Source organism: Trichosurus vulpecula, chromosome 4 (genome assembly GCF_011100635.1).
Source record: "Trichosurus vulpecula isolate mTriVul1 chromosome 4, mTriVul1.pri, whole genome shotgun sequence".
Taxonomy (NCBI): Eukaryota; Metazoa; Chordata; class Mammalia; order Diprotodontia; family Phalangeridae; genus Trichosurus; species Trichosurus vulpecula.
This window is the reverse complement of record NC_050576.1, coordinates 211457563-211468800: the sequence shown is the minus strand read 5'-3', so window position 1 is coordinate 211468800 and position 11238 is coordinate 211457563. Positions and strand designations below refer to the sequence as shown.

Here is an 11238-nt window from a genome sequence, read left to right as displayed (position 1 = left end):
CTTCTGGTGTAGTAGGAGCTGTGGGCAGAGGAGGCCTGGTCCACACTCTCCCCAGCCCTTCCCCCTTCCCCAGATATGGAAACCTAAGTGTAGGCTGGGTAACAGCCTGAGGCTGAGGATGAAACCACTATTGTACTATTTATGTATTTCTTAACTACCTCACATGTATAAAGCCATGATAGCATTTTTATGAGGTTCCTATTTTTAAAAATTTGTTACTGGATGAAATTTTTGAGTGTTGTGCCCCTAACACTTATGTTCCCCATAAGTTCTGTAATTTTTATTTTGAGATTTTGCATAGTCCAGGGATTTTTAGGAACATATATGCTGAGTCATAGCAGAACTGACTGCTATATGGTATAGGATGTTGGTCTAATCCTAATTTCTACCAAACTGCTTTCCAGTTTTTCCTAACAATTCTTGTCTAATAGAGAGTTCTTCTCCAAGTAATTTAATTTTATTTAAATTTAAATTAATAATCCCTAAATAAACTCTTGGTATTGAACATTGGGTTATTGAGCTCCATTGTTTCTAATTCCTCTTTATCTGTTCCACTGGGCTTTTTTTTCTAAACCATCATCAAGTATTTTGGATTATTACTAGTTTAATTAATAATTGGAAGTCTGAAAATATGGTTCCCAGTTCATTTTTACTTTTTTCATTATCTCCCTTGAGATTCTATACCTTTTGTTTTTCCAAATGAATTTTGTTACAATTTTGGCTGGTTTTATAAAATATCTTCTTTGTGCTTTGATTGGCATAGCACAAAATCTGTAAGTTTGTAAAGGTGGTAGCATATTTGTTATTATAGCCATAACACTAAATATCCCTCTTGTTATTTGTCCATCTTTATTTCTTTAAGGATTATTTTGTCATTGTAGTTACAAAAATCTTGAATAAGCCTTGCTAGTTTGGGATAGAGTGTAGGGGACTGGAGAAAAATAGGCACTCTACTTTACTCCTGTATTTATTGGGAAAGGTTTTAGTGTTTCCCCTTTAAAAATAATGTTAACTTTTGGTTTTAGATGTATACTTTGTATCATATAAAAGAAGACCCATCTGTGCTTATGATGCTTAGGCTAGTTTATGAATTATAGAATTTATAGGTTAACATAGGCTAATTAATATTTCAAAAATAAGATAATTATATTATAATAATCATATACATAATATTTTTATTCATTTTCTCAAATGCTTAGTTACTCAATTATTTCATCTTTACTTTATCTCATAGAAAATTAAATGTAGGACAAGTTTTGGTCTTCCCATTTTACACATGAGGAAAGAGAAGGCCAGAAAATTTAAGTGATTTGTCTAAGGTCACACAACTAGTAGAAGATCCCAAACTAAAACCATAGAATATTGGATCTTGGAGGGACATTAGAAATCATTGAGCCCAATCCCCTTACTCAAGTTAAAGTTACACAATTAGTCAGTGGCAGAATCAATACTAGAATCAAAGTTTCTCAACTTCCCAGTTCAGTGCTTTTCCCACTATGACTGTTTAGTTATTTTTTAGTCATGTCCAGCTCTTCAGGACCTTATTTGGGTTTTCTCGGCAAAGACACTGGAGTGGTCTGCCATTTCCTTCTCCAGCTCATTTTACAGATGAGAAAACTGAGGCAAACAGGGTTAAGTGCCTTGCTTAGGGTCACACAGCTAATAAGTGTCTGAGGCTGGATTTGAACTCAGGAAGGTGAGTCTTCCTGATTCCAGACCTGGCACTCTGTGCTATGGCACCACCTAGCTGCCCCACTATATATTTCCACCATACCATGCTGGATCTCAGCACTCAGGTCTCTCGACTCCCTCATACTGTGCTTTCCCTAGGGGATAGGCAGTGGTTTGTTGGTAAAAGCTTAAGACCCGACTCTCCAAAAAATACCGTTTAAGTTGAATCTAGATCATTAAACTGTTCTCCATCACTTTCTTAAGTTTGTACAGTTAACAAAACAATAAATCAAGCCTTGATTTGTAGCTGATTCTGAAGTGTAAATGTTCATACTGAAAATGTGACATTCAGCTTTTCCTAGCCAGTACAAAGTAGCCCCAGCATAGTTCTTGGATAGGGATAGCAAATGGATCTGTGATTTCATTGGAACAGGGAAGTCTTCGACAAGAAAAATCTTTCTAACAATGTAAGTTGGCACCTTCTTTACAACTTAGGAGTCTTAGAGAAGTCATTGAAGGGAAGAGGAAGGGAATAAGCATTTGTTAAGCACTTAGTGACTATGTGCCAGGTGCTGGGCTAAGTGCTTTACAAACATTATCTCGCTGATCCTCACAACCCGGTGAAGTAGGTGCTAATATTATTTTAGAATTAAGGAAACTGGGACAAAAGGAAATGTGAAGTAACTCAGCCACAGTTACACAGCTAGTAATTGTCTGAGTCTGGATTTGAACTAAGGTCTCAGTCTCAACTTCAGTCCCAGAGCTCTAATTGCTGAACTATCTGACAGTGTAAGTGACTTACCTACTTTCACACAGTCAATATGTGAATGTTTTTTTTTCTGAAGTGCTAAGACAGATAACCTCCCAAAGCCCCATAGTTTCTAGCAAGACTTCTTTCAAAGAAGCTATCTTAGGCATTAGGCATTCTGCCCAGACCTTGAACCTTAAGGGGCTGATTAGCCTGCATGACAATTTAAAGTGCATGCTGGCCGTTAATAAAGGATACTAAGGCTAAATGCCTTAAAACCCACCTTTGTGGAAATGTTATTTAAACCAGTATCAAGGAGAAGAGATTTTCAGATAAACTGTATATTTCTGCTTAGGCTGTTTTTACTGACCTGGGTGCCTCCTGTGGGCAGAAACCTAGAGAACTGCACTTATATATTTGTGCTTAATTTATGTTTATATGCTTTGTTGAGGGTTTATCTTCCTGTAGCAGGTATAGTTCCCCCATCCCCCCAACTCTCCCATTTTCTCTCCCATAAATAGTTTGGGATTCCAGGGGTCCGCTGACTACTCTTTCCTTTAGTGTTCTAGAGGCAAGTCTAAGGAGGTGGGGATTCTAGAATGATCACTCACAAGCCTCCATCCTGTCTGCTCCTCATGAAATCGATTAATCATTGATATCTTCCCCAATATCAATTTACCAGTTGATATCAATTAGTTTTTACAAAAGGATTTTTACAGAGAAGGTATAGCAGAGAATAGAAGCTACAAAAGCATTCACCCAAGTTAGGAGGTGTACTCTCTCCCCTGCTCTCACTTCATCCCTGGAAAGAGACCTTAAAGTATTTGGTAAAAAATATTCCCTCCCCAACCTTGGTGGTACTTCATAGCCCCAGTTCATTTCTGAGTATGGCCTAGATGATGGACTCGTCACCCCATGGCTTGGCAGGACATGGTATCTTGGTTGTCAGACCCATTCACTGCTGGGCTGGCTCAAGTAAGTCACTCATCACGTCCTGCCCCTAGCAGCCTTTGCCATCAGCTCCACTCACTGGACCTCTCGCAGCTATTCTGACCTTTCAATGCTCCCAAGATCATAACTCGGTTTGTTCAGGCTCCAGACACTCCATTACCTCAGATCATGAAATAACATACAAAAGAAACACATGCAACTATGCTTATAAACACATGACAGCTAGGTCAGGGGAAATGGCCAGCTGCCCTTCACCCCGCCTGGAGGCTGCCAGAAATTTCTCCTCCCAGGGGCATCTAGGTGGTGCAGTAAGTCAGGAGGACCTGAGTTTAAATGTGACCTCAAACACTTGACACATTTACTAGCTGTGTGACCTTGGTTAAGTCACTTAACCCCAATTGCCCTGCCTTCCCCCCTCCAAAAAAAAAAGAAGTTCTTCCTCCTCACTCAAAAGTCACCATGGAAGATGTGAGAGAAAGTCCGCTGGAACCATTGGTAGGCAGTCAGTAGCTAACTGAAAGATTTCTCCTTACTGTGCAGTATGCCAACAGGAAACAGTCAGAAGAGACTTGTACATGCTCTAAGATGGGGGATGGGGGCAGGGAAGGGCCCCTTCACTACATGTGCACAGGAGCAGGCGTGCCGAAGTTCTGCTAGCAGAGAATATGGTGAATCTCTGTAAAATCCATCAGAAAGAGCCTATCTACTCATTCTTTGAGGACTGGGTCCTCGTTGGTCAGTCACCCATTATATTTGTGAAAAGATTTTTTAAAAAATATGTCAAATATAATATAACAACTATAATATACCATAACGTAATATAATATAATAAATATAATACAAGACGACACAACACAAGATAGCACAGCACAACACAACATAGAAAAGAATAATAAAATATATACACATATATACATATGTATGTATGTATATATATATATATATATATATATATATATATATATATATATATGTATGTATGTATATATATATAAATGTGTGTATTACATAGTCTACTAGTGCTGTTGTATGGTTCCATAACAGTAAATGCTACAGTTTCTGAGGAATTAAAAAGGAACAGCACACAGAGATACGAGTGAGGTGTGAGTGAGGCTCCACTATGGTGAGACACCCTCCACAAAGAAGACTAGATTTCATGATTTCAGGTCATCGTTCAGAGTGTCCAGAGGCTTAGGCCACCACCCTTACAGAAAAGAACCAAAGATACAGGCTTCTCCCAGGTCAAAGACATAAGTTCTTGTGTCCTTTGATAGGATCATATCCTTCCTTCTCATTGTACACTGTACCCTATTTTGTCTTTGTCTTCCTTTATGTCTCCAGCACTTAGCATAGTGCTTAGCACATAGGAAGAGCTTAATAAATGTTTGTTGATTGACCGACCGAAAGAATATAAAGCGAAGAGATCCCACTTGTGATAGAGCTTATGAACAAAACAATAATAATAACCAGCATAATAATAATAATAATAGCTCTTTAAAGTTTAAAAATTGCTTTACAAATGTCCTCTCATTTTATCCTTGCAACATCCCTAGGAGGTGGGTGCTATGATTATCCCCATTTTACATATGAAGAAACTGAGGCAGACAAAAGCTAAGTGACCTGACCAGGGTCACATAGTTAGCAAGTGTCTGAGGTAAAGTTGGAATGGCGACCTTTATGACTCCAAGTCCAGCAGTGTAACCCCTGTAACCATCTAGTTGCCTCAAAATACCCGGTGAAAGCTCCGCTAGTCCCAGGAATAATAATATATGTAGCCTTATTTGTAAGGTTCGATGGAAGCTGTCTTTGGTTCAGGAAACCTTCTAATAGCAGGCAGGGTTAGCAGCAGCCCCAGTGCCTCAGCTGTCTACAACTAGTAGGCCAACTGTAGCAATATCAAAGCCCATCAACCTCATCCTCAGCAGCTGCACCAAAATACTCCAGAATAAAAAGGGAGGACCCCTCCCCCCACGTTTAAAGCTGAAATTTCCAGTCCTCACTTCACTTGAGACATTTCTATCCCTGTGGCTCCATTTCTCCAACTGGTCTAGGGGATAATCATAGTATATTCTCTTCAGGGGTCTTCCAGTAAATGTTTAACCATGGGGGGTCTCAAGAAAAAATGTATGCACACACTTAAGTTTAATCAACATTATTAATACCTTCTTTAGTCTAGACAATCCACAAAACAATAAATCAAGCCTTGATTTGTAGTGCTGATTTTTTCACATTTATTTTATTTTAAATTTCTAGAATAAAACAAGTATTTCCATAAAATAGTATAATAAAAAGATGATTGCATATGAAACTGCAAATTGATTATGTACAGCTTGTTATTTCTTTTAAATATATAATAGTTATATGTGTATTATGTAAATTTATTATAAATTATATTATATGTGTATCATGTAAATTTCTTTTATTTTCCTTTCCTCTCCCCCTACCCCACCTTAGAGATGGCTACCATTAGACACAAATATGTATATAAATGCAAAACCTTTCTATACATATTTCTATTTATCAATTCTTTCTCTGGATGCAGATAGCATCTTTCATCATATGCTCTTCATAGTTAATTTGGATATTTATAATAGGCAAAATGATTTATTCATTCAAAGTCATTCTTAAAACAATATTGTTGTTACTGTATACAATATAGTAATCCCTTGGTTCTGCTCATTTCACTCTTCATTATTTCATGCAAATCTTTCCATGTTTTTCTAAGATCACGGAGCTCATCATTTCTTATAGCACAGTAGTATTCCATCACAATCATATACCACAACTTGTTCGGCCATTCCCCAGTTGATGAGCATCCCTGAAATTTCTAGTTCTTTGCCACCACAAAGTGCTGCTATAAACATTTTAGAACATATAGGGTTTTTTTTCTTTTTCCTTAATATGATTTTTGAAGTGTAAATGCTCACATTGAAAATTTCACAAGTGATTTTGCAAGCATGTTGGAGTTGAATCTTGTACACCCCTAACTTCCTCCCATGGGGAAATGAGGTAACTTTCTCCAACCCATTGCATCTCAGATCACAATAATAAGGAATGGTGTCTCCTGTCTTGTAGAGCCATGAATTCATTCTGTCCCTGGCTTTTGGAGATGTACACATTGCCACAAGTTGGTCTGGCAATGCCATTTAGGATATTAGTGGAAGCTGGAAGATTCTTCACCAGTCAGGGTCAGGGAGGGAAGAGAGGAGGCCTGGCTAATGCCTAAGCCAAGGCCTCTCCATCCCACTCTCCCTACCCACCCCCCACTGGAAGTTCCTTCTCAGGAAATTCATTTAGAACTTCCACACTTGCTCAAAGTTCTGGAATTCTCATCCCTCTCGACTTGACTGATAATTTATGGATGATCCTTGAGGCATGGTCAAGATACCCCAGCTGGTCTATCCAATCAAGTTCTTGTGTTTCATCATTCTAGTTTGAAGGACTTTTCAGAATTGACTGATTTATTGAGATATCTAGTCATCAAAGGTAAAATGGGGTAGGGTGATTTTGACCCCATTCTTACACTTAGCTAGATTGGTCTTCAAAAAGTAGTTTGTGAATACCACTGTAATCAAAGCCTTTTTAAAAGGCATGATAGAACCTTCTAGAGCTTTTACTCCATTGGCTCAGACTTTGAGAACTCAGGGTCCCCTCCATCCTTTGAGGAGTCATTGATTGGAGTAGGACTTCATGGAGGATGATAAGTTTGTGATTTTGAAAAATTCCCTCCCCCAAGTAAAAGCAGCAAGTTGGATTTGTTATGGAATAACAAAAGTTACATATATGTAGCATGTTCTGGTCACCGAGTACTTTATATCATCATCTAATTTGATCCCTTTGTGAGGGAGGCAGCATACTTATTATCATCTCCATTTTATAACTCAGGAAACTGAGACTCAGAGAGGTTCAGCCATGTGTTCAAGGTCATATAGCAGCAGCAGAGAGCAGATTCAATCATGCATCTTCTGACTCCCAAGTTCAGTGCTTTCCTCCCTATTTTTCTGCCTTTCTACTTTTTACAATGCCTAGAAAAGAATAATTTCTTCACCCAGCAACGCCCTTGGGAAAATTATGGTAGAATCAATTTTCAGGCAGCTTCAAGAAAAAAAAGATACTAAATCTTTATATTAACCTAGCAGTTTATAGTTTCCAAAGTGCTTTCATATATATTATATCATTTTAACTTCACAACAACCCTATGATATAAGGAGGAAAGTATTATCTTTCCTTTATAGAAGACAAAACTAAGATTTGGGAGTGATTAAATGAGTTTTCCCAGTCATACAGCTGTTTACAACTCAGACCCAGGTCTTCTGTCTCCAAGCTCAATGTTCTTTACCCAAGTGGGAGCTCTTCACTCTAAATGTTCTTAGTCAGTCAGTCAACAAACATTTATTGAGCACTTACTATCTAGTAGGCACTACGCTAAATGGTGGCAATGCAAAAAAAAAAAAAAGGAAATACGAAGTCTGAATTTAGAATGAGGCTATAGGGGAAGGAGATGGCCCTGACAAAGAACAATAGAATTTGTAACCTTTGGCTTGGGAGAAACTTGTATCTTGTGTTCTTTTCTGTAAGTGTAGACACTGGAAAGTAGACACTGTAAGGGTTAACACTCTGTCTAGTGATCTGAGATCATGAACTCTTGCCTTCTGTCCGATACTAATGATCCTTTTCAATGATACACCTTGTAGGACACCATGGGATAGATCTGATCCTGTCTTCAGCAACATTAAGTCCATTGGGGAAATTTTTTTGAACTTGGATATCTGCGAATATTTTGGAAAATTCTGGGAGAAAGGAACTAGAAGGTAGTTCGTGGTTGGAGAGTTCTGAGTTTAAGAATTCGAGAGTTTATTCTCCATTTTGGGACCATTTCAGCAGGCATGGGTTAAGTGACACTCTGGGTTTCTGAATATGTACTTTCCTACTCCTTTGTTTTGAGACTTTGACAAGCTACAGCCAGGAGTGGGACCTGAGAGACTTCTGAGAGTGATGGTTGATGAGACAAGGCAATCACCTCCTGAGAAATCCTCCTTTCCCCCACTGTCTTCACCAGAGAAAGCAACAACTCCCACCAACTACCCGATTCCTCTGAGCTTTGACTCTCCCTACTTCCCATAAGAGGGAAGGAATTAAGAGCAGGAAATTTTTTCTTCTGGCCGCTTTCTACTCAAATGAAATGTTCCCTTCCCCTTTGATCACTGTCTATTCTTGTTGTTGTCTTCTTCCCCTTTATAAAAGAAAATCTCTAGTGTGATCAATGATAACATAAGTAGAGCTTTGTGGAAGGGTTGGATCTGGAGAAACAGAGAGATAATCTCTGCTTCAGCCTGAGGCACAGGGAGGAAGGAAACATGAATCTATTTGGAAATTACAAATGCAAGGGAGGTGTATAATCCGCATTCCCCTTATAATGCCCAGTGAAGTGATAGAAACTGTCCCAGCCCTAGAATTAGACTTGCCACATACTCAAACTTACAGGGTCTGGAATAGAAACTTGACAGTGACACTCAGTACCAGAACTTGAGGAATAGGATTCTTTCTTTCTTCCTTCTTTATTTCTTCCTCTCTCCCTCTCTCTCTCTCTCTCTCTCTCTCTCTCTCTCTCTCTCTCTCTCTCTCTCTCTCTCTCTCTCCCTCTCCCTTCTTTCCTCTTTTCTTTGGTGAGGCAACTGGAGTTAAGTGACTTGCCCAGGGTCACACAGTGAGGAACAGGATTCTACATGGGCAACCATACAGTTGGCATCAGCAACTCATCCAGGAGGAACTGGTCAGTGAAGCCAAACAGAATTGGTTTGAAAGAAAGGCTATGTCTAAACTAGGACTCCAAGTACTGGAGTTACCATCCAAAAATCTAAGAACATCCTCTTTGTCATCACCAAGCCAGATGTCTATGAGGACCCAACTTCAGATACATAATCTTTGGGGGAGTCAAGATTAAGGGTCTCTCAGCAGGCACAGCTAACTGCTGCTGAAAATGAATTCAGGATGAAGCAGTCTCAAACATTCAGGAAAACACAGACTCCAACTGTACAAGAAGGAAGAGAAGAGGAAGAGGTTGACAGAACAAGTGTGAAAGTAAGGACATGGAATCAGTCATGTCTCCTACAAATGTACTCTGGGCAAAGGCTGTCAGAACCCTAAAAAGCAACAGTAATGATACTGTAAATGCTCTTACGCAATTAACAATGCTAAACTCTAGAGAAAAGGACATTATTGCAGTGTTTCAGAGAGGATTAAACACATCCTAATTGGAAATTTGTACTGTTTATATCAATAAAATTGTGGCTTTCTGTTGGAGGGGGAAAAGAAAACATATTATTCTTAAACCAGCACAAGCTAGTTGACACAAGCAGGAGAGTTTATAAAGTGAAAAATTAATAACATAAATGTAAATTGATTCCTAGATCTAGTAGAGATAATCCCTTGAGGCAAAATCAAGCCAAGACCCGGAAAGGGGGAATCTGTGTCTTAAGCTTAGGTCTTCATAGTGAAACTTAATTTGACCACCCAAGCATTTATACGTATGAGTGGGGTTTTATATCAGAAAACCACCTTAACCCTTATATGCTCTTGGGCTCAGCTAAGCAGTTTCTTAGTTTTCCTATGTATTTGTTACAGGTGGTCACCACCCTGGACCGCTTTACATCTAAACCAAATTACGTGTGATGTTCCATCCTTGGGAATTAAATGTGGAAAATTTGTGTTTTTTTTTCTTTTAGGATTTTTCTTTCTTGTTATTAGGATTTATGGTTTTATTATTTTTGAAGGCCATTTTAATCTTTTATTGTGAATAGGATTAATAGTGATGGGTGAATTTGAACTGGTCCCTGGCTGGTTCCTGGTTTTGTTGATTCTGATTGGAAGGAATACTATTGAAATGCATATCCATTAGATTTGCGACTTCCACATGGATTCACTGTCTATTCCTCCACTCAGCTCCCTGCATGCATATCTATGCTTTTCTCTTTCTCTTTCCCTCCCTCCCTTCTTCTGTCCCTTCTTTTCTCTCCTACTCTCTCTCCCCCTCTCTTTCTCCCCCGCCCTCTCCCTCTCCCTCTTTCCCTTTCTCCTTCTCTCTCTCTTCCCCTCTCTCCTTCTCCCTTTCCTTTCTCTTCTACTCTCCCCCCACCATTGCCTTTCCTAAATATCTACTTGTGTTGTCTACACAACAGGGATTAGCGGGAGCCAGGTTTATTTTCTATTAGGGAGAATAAAACAACAGCAAAGAAAGGACAAATGAATGATGGGGAGGGTAACATTTTGTCTGGATAGAAAACAGTCAGCAGCATATGCTGCTAACTTCAGAATAGAAAAAAAGACTTCTCCTACTTTTAATTCCTTCTGTCTCATGGGAAGAAGGGAGGAAAAATTCAGAGAGTTTGGACAGTTAATAGCAGTCGCTTCATTCCCTGTTAAGGAAAGAGGGAAAAGAAAATGTCTGGATGGGGATGATTGCTTTATCTCACCAACCATCACTCATAAGTCTCTCAGGTCCTATTCCTGGCTGGCCCACATAGCAACAGCTAAAACTGCTGGGACTGTAGCCTTTCAAAGACTCAGAAGAAGGTGCATACACCCAGAAACCCAGAGTGTTGCTTAGCCCTGGCTTGCCCACATGGCCCCAAGATGAAGAATAAACTCTGAACTCTCCAACTCTGAACTACCTCCTTCCAGCCCCTTTTGCCCCCAAATCTACAAAAACATTCAAAGTTCAAAAAAGTCACCAACTGTGGACCCTGGGATAGCATCTATATAAATCTCTTATCTCTTTAGCAACACAGGTGCTTCCTATGATTGTCCATTATCATATTGCCTCTGGTTTGGGAAAAAAATCCTCCTAACTTGTTACTCCTTGTACCACA

General features: G+C 39.2%; 1 pseudogene; it reads left to right on the top strand.

Moving 5' to 3' along the window:
* Positions 1–3315: 3315 nt before the first annotated feature.
* On the top strand, positions 3316–9624 carry LOC118847008 (annotated as a pseudogene).
* The last annotated feature ends 1614 nt before the right edge of the window (positions 9625–11238 follow it).